Source organism: Bombina bombina, chromosome 2 (assembly GCF_027579735.1).
Source record: "Bombina bombina isolate aBomBom1 chromosome 2, aBomBom1.pri, whole genome shotgun sequence".
NCBI classification, from domain to species: Eukaryota; Metazoa; Chordata; class Amphibia; order Anura; family Bombinatoridae; genus Bombina; species Bombina bombina.
The window spans coordinates 656,070,985-656,085,559 of NC_069500.1; the positions used below are offsets into that span (position 1 = coordinate 656,070,985).

Here is a 14,575-nt window from a genome sequence, read left to right on the forward strand (position 1 = left end):
CACCAATGTTGGAGAAATATAAATTATATTCAATAAAAAAATGTTTGCATCAATCTTTACCAAACAAAAGTCCATAGCCTTTAATAGAGATATAAGTATAAAAAGTACTCAAACTTTTCCAAAGGAACATAATTCACTATATAGGTAGTAAATGCTGTCTCCTGTCACTTTACACACAGCATCTTTGTATAAACATAAGCCTCGAAATTCTTATCATAAAGTGAATTTATTATACACTACCTTATAAGAATATATTATATTTGGTACCTCTATATTTTTATATTTACACAGCACCCCCACACTGTTTATACACACTGTATACACACACCAGGCACAAGGCGCTTGTCACACTGTATTTACAAGCTGTGCCCCTGTATTTATATTTACACACGCATTAAATATCAACCGATCTGTAAACTGTACTCACAATAACGTTGCATGCACTCCAGGTAACATCGCAACACATCACCCCATTTTGCTCAAGAACCCCCTCCCCTGCACAGGGTCAGCCATCTTGCTCCATTCATGCTCCTCTATCCCGAGGAAAGCACTTGTGCAAGACCTCAAACCATCTCACTGCGCAGGCGCGACTTAGGGATCCCCGCAACCGTAGACAACAGAGAAGAGTATGGGTTCTTTAGTCAACCATATTGGAAAAGACAGAAGTTTTCGGGTGAGACCGTTACGCAATCTGAGGGATGTTGTCCGAAAGGCATGCTTGTGGAAAGCAATAGGCTGGTCTGTGGAAGGAAATGAAGGGAGAAAGTTCCTAGTTTTGCCGGGCAGGGTCACATGACGTGTTAATCGATTCGGCTCTTCACTGCATCGTTAAAGGCTGCATCGTGATGCCGATTATTTTCAACACCCCCAATACACACACGCCATACACACACACACCATACACACCCACACACCCTTTGACAAAGCCAGGTTACTGGCGAAACATGTTAGGGGATTGTGGTTATGTTATTTTAAACTTGTCTACTATTTGAATAATATCCGACGTGTAAGTATTATCATTACTCTATTTACAAAATTAAATGAACAGTTACGGCACTGTGCCACTTCCACATTTATAATTCACTATACTTTTTTGTACTAATGTGGATGGGCTGAGTTAGCCAATACTTATCTTAAAAAGGTATAGGCCGGTAATTATGTGTAGAGGATTGGATACCACAATAAGGTGCCATAAAATATAGGATGATATAGCTGCTATTACTTTAAAATTACAAAGGTATAGGCCGGTATCGCAAACTATTAACCTGACAATACAATCTAGAAGTCACTAAGTATTAACAGACATCGCCAGTATCTCTGAGTTCTGAAATCTATAGTTTGACAACAAAGAACACGATATAGTAACCAGCTGATGCAAGGAAAAGGCCGGTAATAACAGTATCAGTCGGTGTGTGAAGGTATAGGCCGGTAACTATATTTAGAGAACTCGATACCACTACGAGTAGTTTAAAAAGGTATAGGCCGGTACTCTCAATACATTATCCAGACCTTCAACGGTATAGGCCGGTAATTACAAGGGAAACAATATAAGTAAACATCTATATATACAAGGTTAAAAGCTCTAAGCCTCTAATATCTAAAGGCATTGACAAACAATTCCCAGTAACGATCTGACACTACAGTAATATTTCTAGAGAGGATTTAAGTATTGTGTGACAGAAAACCAAAATATATGCTATAACTCAGCACGCATATACAACTATAGGTATAGTTTGATATTTAAGCAGAGCCTTAAAATAGTAGGTAACTGTCAATATTTATCACATCAAGGACAATACGTCCAATAATTTACTAGAGCTCTAATCTAGAAAAGTTCAGTAGTGCAAAGGAGACTGTCATATATATGCCCCCTAATAGATTCTAATCTGTATTTATACCTGGTACCGAATAGTATATTTGCTACAGTAAATTATAAATACAACAACCGAATAAGAACATTGTAATTTCAAATATAAGCGATGCCTCTTATCAGCAGTGTTAATTTAATAAGCCCATATATCGCTGACGCTGAATTTAAACAAAGCTTAGATACAACTATGCCATCTAATGGCGAATTGAAGTAATTAACTCTAACTATAACAGGGTTGAAATATATAAGCAGTTAGTCGGTGAAACAAAGGAAACACAACATATATTATAACTGTTTGTCTGGAGAGGCATTTACCCACTTAGCTTACATATAGTACTGTGACAGATACATTATTATATAAACATAAACCAACACATAAATGTTCAAGAGACCTAATCTTGATATTATGCAACAACTAGAGTTTGTTGCCTTGTGCAATATCTGTCATGTATATAATAATATTTTGGACTTAAAATATTGCCAACTTCATAGAACAGTTTTTCTAACCAAATTAAGACATAAATTACAAGCTACAATATTGGCAAGAAAATTTACGCCAAGTATCTAGCCAGGTATTTTTCCTATAGAATCTAAAGCAGCTACCCATAATCAAAACCTTATATCTCACCACCTCTGATATACCTTGTCATAAGTAATCTCTTTACGCTCAATTTGAAGCTTACTCACTATCCCCTTCACATATGTGATATCATAATGAGTGAATCGGATTGAAATAGTAGACGTTAATTTTAAATGTCTTGTCCTTTTGTGTATGTATAATTTTAACGATTTCTATTAAAGGTTAAATTTTAAATTATCTATTCCAGCACTCCACCCAGGTAGTCTCATATTATCCATCATTCTCAATACAAACACAGGAATGTGAGTGCTAAACAAGTGTACACCAATATCATCAGTCTTGTACTGATTTGTCCTAGTTCTAAACAGTCACAGTCATGTGATCAGGGGGCTGGAAGAAGGTTCCTAGATACAAGGTAATCACAGAGGTAAAAAGTATATTAATATAACTGTGTTGGTTATGCAAAACTGGGGAATGGGTAATAAAAAGGGATTATCTATCTTTTAAAACAATAACAATTATATGGTAGACTGTCCCTTTAAAGGAACATGAAACCCATATTTTTTTTTCTTTCATGATTTAAAAAGAGCATGCAATTTTAAACAACTTTCTAATTTACTTCTATTATCTAATTTGCTTCATTCTCTTGATATACATTGCTGAAAAGCATATCTAGATAGGCTCAGTAGCTGCTGATTGATTGCTGCACATAGATCCCTCGTGTGATTGGCTCATCCATATGCATTGCTATTTCTTAAACAAAGCATATATAAAGAATGAAGCAAATTAGAAAATAGAAGTAAATTGGAATATTGTTTAAAATTGTATTCTCTACTTGAATCATGAAAGAAAATGTTTGGGTTTAGTGTCCCTTTAAAGTGAAGGTAAAGTTTGCAAGGTTCAATAATTTTAAATGTAAATAGCTATAAAATAAAGGGTACTTTAAGTCATCACTTTTGTTATTTCTAAATATTTACACTGTTTTTTTTTTTTTTTACAAATTTTACAGAGTTATCACCTTTTTTCTGTTCAATTCGAAGCGTTAGATAAACAGCCCGTTTTTTGTTTGTTTGTTTTTTGGCAGTCCGGTCACGTTCTTAAATTAGCCAATAGTATGTCTGGCCGTTAGGCGGCCGTCATTTGACGTCACAAACTTGCTTGCCGTTCTGCACATGCGTTGGCATAACTTTCTCTCCCTTCCAAGCCGTGCTCGTTCAAGATTAGCGCATGCGCAATTCCTCCTTATAAGTGGAGATCTTGTGAAATCTTGACGCCTGCGCTTTAGGTAACAAATGATTTGAGTCACGCAGGCGCAATTAGAATGTACGGAGAGGTGTGCGCATGCGCAACTTGTCTGGCTATCGGGAACGCGCTTTTCCAGTACGTGTAGAGCGGGTGGGACCGCTCTGTACGCAATACAGTCAAAAACCCGGAAAAACATGGAGGGAGGAGCGAAGACCGGCCGAGAACAGATAAAAAAATGTTTGTTATACAATCATATATATACTAATATTTAAAAAAAAAATAGCAATCTTACTATATAGTAGATGGGTAACAATACAGCTTACAAAAACCAAAAACTTTACCTTCACTTTAAAGGACCAGTCAACACAGTAGATTTGCATAATCAACAAATGCAAGATAACAAGACAATGCAAAAGCATTTAGTCTAAACTTCAAATGAGTAGATTTTTTTTCTGACAATTTTAAAAGTTAAGTTTTTTTCCACTCCCCCTGTACCATGTGACAGCCATCAGCCAATCACAAATGCACACACACTTATTCTTGCACATGCTCAGTAGGAGCTGGTGACTCAAAAATTTTAAATATAAAAATACTGTGCACATTTTGTTAATAGAAGTACATTGGAAAGTTGTTTAAAATTGCATGCTCTATCTGAATAATGAAAGTTTAATTTTGATTGAGTGTCCCTTTAAGGTCAACAGAAGATATTCGATGAGGAAAGCCTATGTTTTAACATTGTGAACCACATCACCTGTATAGAATTTCAGGGCAATATGAAAGCCCAGGGAGCAGTGGGAAAAATAAAGTATACACTTGTTTTAATAAACATTATTAAAAGGGACATTCCGGTCAAAATGTAACTGCACATAGATGAATTACATCTTTGAATAGAAACCTAATTGTAATATACATGTATTGGCAAAAATGCTTCTAGTAAAAGTTATCACTGTTTTAGTGTTAACATTTTCCCTGCACGTGCACAACAAAGCATAGCTAGATATTCTCAGCATTTTAAATATTGCATCTGTTCAGAGCATCAGTGGGGTTTGTATCATGTCAACAAATAACAATTTGAATCATTACTATACAGCACAAGCAATGTAGGCTCTGAGAGCAAGTGCTGTTAAAATGCTGGTGCTCGGTGCATACTTAAATACACGTTTGAAACAGCAATAGCTTATATTAGAAGCATTTTTGCTAATACGTGTATATTACAAAAATGCTTCTATTCAAAACTGAAATTTGGGCTGGAACATCCCTTTAAAAGGACATAAAACCCAAAACATGTTGTTCATGATCCAGATTAGTCATACCATTTGAAACTAGCTTCCAATTAACCCCTTAATGACCAGACCATTTTTCAATTTTCTTACCCTTAATGACAAAGGCTATTTTTACATTTCTGCTGTGTTTGTGTTTAGCTGTAATTTTCCTCTTATTCATTTACTGTACCCACACATATTATATACCATTTTTCTCGCCATTAAATGGACTTTCTAAAGATACCATTATTTTCATCATATCTTATAATTCCCTATTTAAAAAAATGTATAAAATATGAGGAAAAAATGGAAAAAAAAAAAAAACACTTTTTCTAACTTTGACCCCCAAAATCTGTTACACATCTACAATCACCAAAAAACACCTATGCTAAATAGTTTCTAAATTTTGTCCTGAGTTTAGAAATACCCAATGTTTACATGTTCTTTACTTTTTTGCAAGTTATAGGGCAATAAATACAAGTAGCACTTTGCTATTTCCAAACCACTTTTTTTCAAAATTAGCGCTAGTTACATTGGAACCATTTCACCGCCAAATGTGATCAAATAAAAAAAAAAAGTTCACTTTTTCACAAATTTTGTCACAAACTTTAGCTTTCCCACTGAAATTATTTACAAACAGCGTCTGCAATTAAGGCACAAATGGTTGTAAATGCTTCTTTGGGATCCCCTTTTTTCAGAAATAGCAGACTTATATGGCTTTGGGGTTGCTTTTTGGTAATTAGAAGGCTGCTAAATGCTGCTGCGCACCACACGTAAATTATGCCAAGCAGTGAAGGGGTTAATTAGGTAGGTTGTAGGGAGCTTGCAGGGTTAATTTTAGCTTTAGGGTAGTGTAGTAGACAACCCCAAGTATTGATCTAGGCCCATTTTGATATATTTCATGCCACCATTTCACCGCCAAATGCGAGCAAATAATAAAAAAAAAAATCATTTTTCACAATTTTAGGTTTCTCACTGAAAGTATTTACAAACGGATTGTGCTATTATGGCACAAATTGTTGTAAAAGCTTCTTTGGGATCCCCTTTGTTCAGAAATAGCATACTTATATGGCTTTGGCATTGCTTTTTGCTAATTAGGCTGCTAAATGCTGCTGCACACCACACGTAAATTATGCCCAGCAGTGAAGGGGTTAATTAGGTAGGTTGTAGGGAGCTTGCAGGGTTAATTTTAGCTTTAGGGTAGAGATCAGCCTCCCACCTGACACACCCCACCCCCTGATCCCTCCCAAACAGCTCTCTTCCCTCCCCCACCCCACAATTGTCCCCGCCATCTTAAGTACTGGCAGAAAGTCTGCCAGTACTAAATAAGAGGGGGTTTTTTATAAAAAAAATAAAATATTTTATCTGTGATGGACCCCTGCCTTAGCCCCAACCTCCATGATCTCCCCCCCCCCCCCCAGCTCTCTAACCCTCTCCCCTACCTAATTGCCGCCATCTTGGGTACTGGCAGCTGTCTGCCAGTACCCAATTTGCCCCAAAAACAAAAGTATTTTTTTCTCTTTTTGCAATTCTTAATGTTTTCTGTAGTGTAGCAGCCCCCCACAATACCCCCATCCCCCTCCCTCTCCCAGATCCTTATATATTTTTTTTTTTTTAAATCTTTTTCCCCCCCTCTTCCCTGCTCATTGGTGTCAGTGGCCAGCTAATGCGCGCGTGCCCCCCGCACGCACATTGCACTTACAGGAACCGGATGCCGGGTAGCGATCGCTTCCAGCACTCTGTTAGACAACTGACGTACCAGGTACGTCTATTGTCATTATCTGGTTGTTTTTGCATGACGTACCTAGTACGTCAGTTGTCATTAAGGGGTTAAAGGGACATTAAATCTAATTTTTTTCTTTCACGATTCAGATAGAGAATACAATTTTAAACAACTTTCTAATTTACTTCTATTATCTAATTTGCTTAATTCTATTGATACTCTTTCCTGAAAAGCATATCTAGATAGGCTCAGTAGCTGCTGATTGGTGGCTGCGTATAGATGACTCTTGTGATTGGCTGACCCATGTGCATTGCTATTTCTAAAAGGATATCTAAAGACAGAAGGAAATTAGATAATAGAGGTAAATTGGAATGTTGTTTAAAATTCTATTCTCTGTCTGGATCATGAAAGAAACATTTAGGGTTTAATGTCCCTTTAACTTCTATTGTCAAAATTCTGCATTCTCTTGATATCCTTTCTAGATAGAGCAGTGATGTACTACTTGAAAGCAAGCCAAGTACCTTGGGTGAGCCAATGAGAATAGACGTAGTAGTGTAAATACCAATCAGCAGCTAGCTCCCAGTATTGAATTGCTGCTCCTGAGCCTATATTGATATGATTTTCAAAAAGGATACCAATATAACAAATGCAGATTAGATATTAGAAGTATATGGGAAAGATGCATTCTGTATCACAAAAGTTTAATTTTAACTTTGCTGCCTCTTTAAAACTTTGTATATCACAATCTAAAATATTGTAATATCTCTTTAATAGCACATTGGCAATATTTCTCTATAAAAGCTAATGGATTAAATGATTTCTCAGTTATAACAAGCTTGAAAAGTTTGCCTTTACTGGCTTCTGAATAATTATTACTGCATATACTACAGTATTTCAATGGCAATAAAGTAAATCTTAGCCAGTGACCGAGTCAGGAGTGATACGAATTGCTATCGTGGCACACTACACTTATGGTCTTTGACAATGTTAGTACTGGGCCCTGGGTGGAAACAGGTGCTGACATGTATACAAATAAATTCTGGCACGTTGGAAAAAATATTGGGACCAGACTAAAAACCGCACAATCGTGTTTCATTTTAAAGGTTTATTTCAAAGAAACCAGGTCCACCAACGCATAAAAGGCAACAAAATGAGATGACAGTCTAGATTATCAAGAACGTCACTGCCGCCGCGGTTCTGCGCACTTTCAACTATTACGCAAAATTTAATAAGGACACAAATCTTTCCACTGTTCCTGGAAAAACAAAAAAAAATTATATTTTCGAACAAATTACTTCTAATAGGATATCACAATCAAACACCTAATGACAAGCAATTTTTCTTGGTCAAGGATATCCGATAAATTAAGAGCACGTGTTCTGCGACGCACGTGTTAGACATTCGGCACATATTTTAATGCAGCTAACATTTATTATGCGGAGGGCACTATTTTACCACATCATGAGCAGCATCACAATAAATCATACAAAACAGTCTTTAGGCGTGAAATTAGTGCTCATAGCTAACACTACAACAGTGGTGGGGGGTACAGACGGAAATCGTCTAAACCTCTATATTAAAACATACAGGGTAGCAAATTTTGTAATAAAACATTGAATGCAGTACATCACTCGCATAACCATTTAGACCATTCTGAATACAAATTAATAAGTAGCAGTAGCACCCCTAGCTGTGAAACAGTGTAACTGTCCACGTTTTAAACTAAACCTGAACGAGCCCTGCCTGTCGTGTCACGTGAAAACCATGCCACCTCACCCTCTTTAAAGATTGATAGGGCGGTCACAAACTGTGACAATGCCAACTAACAAAATGATAAGCAACAGTCGCTTCAGTCTTACTAATAGATTTTAGAGCCGCCTACGCGGAGGTGAGGGAGCGCGCGCGATGGGCGGGGACACGAAGCACTTGCAGAATCCGGCAAGAAGGCATTTTGCAAACAGTACAAAAGGAGAAAGCTGACGTCGCGCGAAGGCATAGAATACCCGGTGCGTAAGAAACAACCTAACTGAAGGTAAAGTCCTGCAATAAATGAGAAGCCGTGGCCTTACAAGCAAATCACAAAATAATGTATGGAACCATACAAGATAGGATAACCCATTTATCAAACAAGGAATATTCTAACGTGCTTGTTCAGATATGCATGCTTTTTTTTAACCTGTTGTATATTTTTCCAGAGCAATACAAAAATGTTAGGTAATTATTCTTGTTTTAACTTACATGTCTTGGATGTCCTGTGCGTGAATGTAGTCTTAACATCCGGGTAAAAATCTATAGTGAATTGGTTACAAGTAGTAAATTGAATCCTGTCAAAATTGAGCTTTGCGACAATCAGAGTGGGGATCACCAAACAATCCAAAAATCTTGCTTTGTTTAACCCCAAGAGCAACTGCAAAAGCCACCTGCAAGGTGTCACCGCCCGCGAGGGCAAGATATAGCTTTTCACGTTGACGTCACTGCAAAGGGCGTGGCCGGTAGAACGTTGACCTAGGAGAGCAGGGCGTGTTCCTAGAAGCGGCTCTAGGATGTGAATGCACTATAGACAGACACCAAAGCAAATGTGACTGCCGAGGCTACGTTACACACCTGCTTACTAATTAGACGTGAGCAAGTCTGAACGCTACCAAATGGTTTTAATTACTATAGATTAGTAACTGCGTATTGTTTTTTTGTTGTGTAAACAATAAAATTAACAAAAATCTAAATAAATATTGTAAGCATTTAATTGGCTAAATTACGACAGTCTCTTTTTTATTATTAAAGTATTTTAATTATTTATCTCATCAGATCACATCAGAAATCTGCAGCAGCCCTGTTTGGTATCTAAGCTGTTACATTGTTCTTTATCACAGTCATTGCATATACCATAAAGTAGGCCCACAGAAATAATGTTACTTTGGTAAGAAGCTAGGACTCATTTAATGGGACAGTCAAATTTTAAAGAAGATATCCATTTAAAATGATCAAGAATGCAAATTTGCGGCACAACCAATTATTAACTGCTTAGAATTCCCTAAGCTTTCTGGTGGTCAGGATCTGGCCTCTACAAGTATGAGATAAAATGAATTTGTCATGACAGGACCATCCATTTTTTTTTTTGCAAGCTACAAACGTCTGTAATACATAACATCATTGATGTGCAACAAAATTTCTTAGTGACCTGAAACCCAAATGTTTTATTTCCTGATTCAGATAGAGCATACATGTTTAAACAACTTTCAAATGTACTTCTTTTATCAATTTTGCTTCATTATCTTGGTATCATTTGTTGAAGGAGCACCAATGCACTACTTGGAGCTCGCTGAACACATTGCTAAGCCAATGACGAGGCATATATGTGCAGACACAAATATATGTCCCAGCTCCTGAGCCTACCTAGGTATACTTTTCAACAAAGGATACCAAGGGAACAAAATTAAGAAATAGAAGTAAATTTTAAAGTTGTTCAATCATGTATGCACTATCTGAATTTTGAAAGAAAAATGTAGGGTTTCATGTCCTTTTAAACTGCACTAAAAAATACTATAACAAATGTGAAAGATCACGATTTTGTTTAACTGCTGAAAATGTTTGGCCCTAAAAGTAAAAGCTATTCAATTTAAACATGCACTGATTTAATATTTGGGGGGGGGGGGTTATTCTTGGGGAGGCTTGTCACTCTACCAGAAGAGCTGTAAGAGTTGGCCTTATAAGGCAATCCATAGGGGGGAATGGTGCACAAACATGCACTTCCTGTTTGAAATCAATATAAACAAATTCAGCTTAACAACTTGATGTTGTTAGGACATTCCATGCTGTGCTAACAGCGCTGAGCTTCAACACTGTTAGGACGGCATGGAAAGTCCTACCTTATATGGCGTCCTGCAGCCTCCTCCTTTCCAGGAAAGAAAAATCAGACTGGGCAGCGTGCCTAGCAGCGTAGGCAGTCCCCCACAATCCGATCCTGATCTTGAAATCACGTAAACACACTGACGATGGCATGATTTCTTTTTCAAGCAAATGTGTACATAAGAACTTTGTTCTGATGTTAAACATTTGCCCCTGGCATGAAGGGGTTAAAGGGACACATTGTAGTGCGAAAATTACATGCTTTAGAGTAGGTAATTTTTGCATTACTCACACCGGAAATGTAACTCTCAGAAAAAGGTTAAGCAAATAGTCACACTTGGAGTTTTAAAGTAAAACTGGCCCAGAGCACAAAATGGCCCATAGCCAATCGGCAGTGACAGTTGCATAACCCCACCAATCACTGGTCATGTTCAGCTCTGGATCTGCAGTGGGTCTTTACCTTTGTGGGGTTTAAACAGAATTCTATGGTGAGTAATATAAACATTACCTTCCTTATTTACCTAAAGCACTTTTGCTTTGCACTATTATGTCCTTTTACATAAAGGAACACAAAACCCAAATGTTTCTTTTATGATTCAGGGGACACTAAACCCAAATTTTTACTTTCATGATTCAGATAAAGCATGCCATCTTAAACAACTTTCTAATTTACTCCTATTATCAATTTTTCTTTGTTCTCTTGCTTTATTTAAAAAGCAGGAATGTGGTGCATAGGAGCCGGCCCATTTTTGGTTGAGAACCTGGGTTATGCTTGCTTAATGGTGGCTAAATGTTAGACACCAATAGGCAAGCACTATCCATGGTGCTGAACCTAAAATGGGCTGGCTGCTAAGATTTACATTCCTGCTTTTTAAATAAAGATAGCAAGAGAATGAAGAAAAATTGATAACAGGAGTAAATTAGAAAGTTGCTTAAAATTTCATGCTCAATCTGAATCATGAAAGAAAAAAATGTGTTTAGTATCCCTTTCAGATTGAGCATGAAATTTTAAGCAACTTTCTAATTTACTCCTTTAATAAATGTAGCCATTATGTAGCAAGTGTTAGCCAGGTGCTAAACCAAAAATGGGCCAGCCCCTAAGCTTTACATTTGTGCTTTTTCAAATAAAGATAGCAAGAGAACGAATAAAAAATTATAATAGGAGTACATTAGAAAGTTGCATAAAATTGCATGCTCTATCTGAATCATGAAAAAAAGAAAAAATGTGGGTTGTGTCCCTTTTAATTCTAAAACATTTTAGCTTGTTTAAGTAGTGCTGCATCATATGCTTAAGAAAGATTTAAAAACATACATAGTAGTGGTATTTTTTATCACATATATGAAGGAGTATAGTCAACATGATATGTTTGTATGTGAAAAGTTACCGCATGCAATTTTACACAACTTTCAAATTTACTTATTATATAAGGAGCTGCTGATTGGTGGCTGCACATATATGCCTCATGTTGTTGGCTCACCCATGTGCGTTGCTGTTTCTTTAAAAGGATACAGAGAAAATTAAGCAAATTAGATAATGAAAATAAAATGGAAAGTGGTTTAACATTGTATTCTCTATCTGAATCATGAAAGAAAAACGTTAGATTTTATGACCCTTTAAGAAGAATGTTAGACTAAACAAGGATTAATGTAAAAAGTACATGTCTTCTACAAATTATATTTACCTATCTGTTTGCTGATGGGGACAGCACCCTCAGAAAAAAAGTTGGTTTATCAGCACAAAAACACTAAAATGCACTGTAATGTATTCGGAATTTATCTCTTTTGGATGGGAGAGAACATTTTTCAGCACAGAATTGCTTTACAGAAACCAATGCAGCATTATTTCTTCCTTTCCTACTAACACTCACTGACAGACCAGAGCAACTCCAAAATCATTTCTGGTGGAAAAGAACATTTCTCTGCTAGTTTGACAAGAAATTATTCTTGACAATATTTTAATGTTTAAGGCCGTGTTTTCCAACTCCAGTCTTTGAGTACAGGGTATGGGAACACTGGTTTAAGGGAACTAAAATGTATGTTCCATTTTAGATTAAAAGTTACTAAAATGTCTTTTTATAAATTAGATGTAAATGACAGTTTAGCAGTTAGCTTTCACATTACAGGTTTGCCTTTGTTATGTTTCTCAAAAACATGTTATAGCCTAGGTTCTTATATAGTCACTACTGTAAACTTACCCAGGGTAACATACTACTACATAACTATACTCACACTTGGCAGTAGAATACATTTTACTATAACTTGCATACTGTGAATAATTTGCAAGTAATTCCAAAGCCAAAAACATTTACCCATATCTCCGTTCTCTTGTGCACATAACCCATATTCAAGGAAAACCAATGAAAAATATCATGATGTAGATAAGTAGAACCACTGTATTTTTATATGATTGGCAAGACATTTTTTTGGCTGTATTGATGGAAGCTAAAATTAAATGCTGCTATGGTTTTTACTTTAAAATACTTCACATCTATTTGAAGGGATAACACACTGTAATTTATAGCTATACTCACTCGTATAAATATATAGAGCGTTATAGTTATTGGGCTGAATTTATGTTTTTAATCTGCCATTTGTAAAGTTCTGTTCTGGAAAAATAGAATATTGGTAAATTACATCTGTTGTGAGATTTACTCAGTTTCTGTATTTATACAGGGGGAAATTGTGCTGCCCAATTAAATATGTATCAACATATCAAAAGAAATAGATTGATTCACAAATAGGTTTACTGCACATGAATACAATTTGTTGTCAATGTAGTCTGTAAAAAGAGCTGTATAATATTTAATGCTGCATACACCTATCATTCATATACCAGCCTACAAGTAAAAACTACAAGGATTTTCAAATAACCACATTATACAGTGAATACCTATGTTACCCAATTATAAGTTAAATCAAGTAATGTATTAAATAACCTGCCAAACATATGCCTAAATCACATCAAATTAAAAAAAGGTTAATTATTGTGCAAAATGTTACTGTAATGAGTAATTGGTTTTAAGGATTTGAATTAAATGCTTTTGGAAAGAGTTCTTTAACCCTCCCTGACTGCCAGCATTTGTTGTTATTTAGTGCATTGCAGTCCTCTTTGGTAGTGTCCTTTATAATTTGCTATGTAAAATAAAGAATATTCTTTGCTTTATCACGTTGTTGCTTTTCAGAAAACACCATTAAAGTTGTATATCCATTTCAGTAGTCACAGCATCTCACAATGGACAGCGACTGCTTTGATGTGAACTCCCATCCTTCCACACATTACATGCAGTTCTTGGATGACACTGTGAACCGATTCGTCAACTTACCTTCTGCTGTCAGTAACAGGATACAATCCTCGCAACAAATTGGTGTGAAACAGATGATAAATGCAGACCTTGTCTTTATAAAAAACAAAGTACAAATGGGAAGCTGGGCTGCACACACTATTAATTTAAGCCGGCACACTGCCCCTCTTAAATAATAGAAAATAACTGAAAAAGAAATAGGGACTTAAAGAAAATAATCCAAATCAAGCTGAAAGAGAGCAGCCTTCTTTATTCGATGCTGCTAATCAAAGGCTAAAGGGAAGCAAAACAAAGAAATAGGGAGGGATGTTTCAAAGCCAGCTTGTGTACGTGTGTGTCGCTTTTTTATTTTTTATGATTCCTTTTAAACGGTGATGGTCTTCGTTGGTATATTAATCAGTAGTTGCAGAGCTTTACTGCATCCTCTAGGACCCGTAGCAATAAAAAAATGAAAAGAGTAAGAAAAATTGGGATGGGGGTGGTTGCTAACATGAAATTAAAAGGGGGAGGGGGGTTTGGGAAAGAGGGAGGTGGAGTGGATAGCAGATTTATAGCAGCTTTTATGAGCAAAGCTCTCCGCAAGCCTATGCAGTCAGCCTTGCCTGGTCTCTTGCCTAGTACTAAAGCCACAGCTGCTTCAGACACCTGCCTGTACCTACCCTGCGCGCTGCACTCACAATCTCACACTAGCCGTGCTCCTGTTGGCCGGACATTGGACACGCCCACTTTGGAATTCAGACTCTGGAT

General features: G+C 36.5%; 1 protein-coding gene across 1 annotated transcript in view; it reads right to left on the reverse strand.

Annotated features, from left to right (window-relative positions):
- ELAVL2 (ELAV like RNA binding protein 2) overlaps nucleotides 1-13,916 on the reverse strand; it is a 657,415-nt gene extending 643,499 nt beyond the window's left edge. Inside the window, exon 1 of the mRNA XM_053699996.1 lies at nucleotides 13,850-13,916. The gene's annotated coding sequence lies outside the window, so the exon portion shown is untranslated. The remainder of the gene's footprint in view (nucleotides 1-13,849) is intronic.
- Between the last annotated feature and the right edge of the window lie 659 nt (nucleotides 13,917-14,575).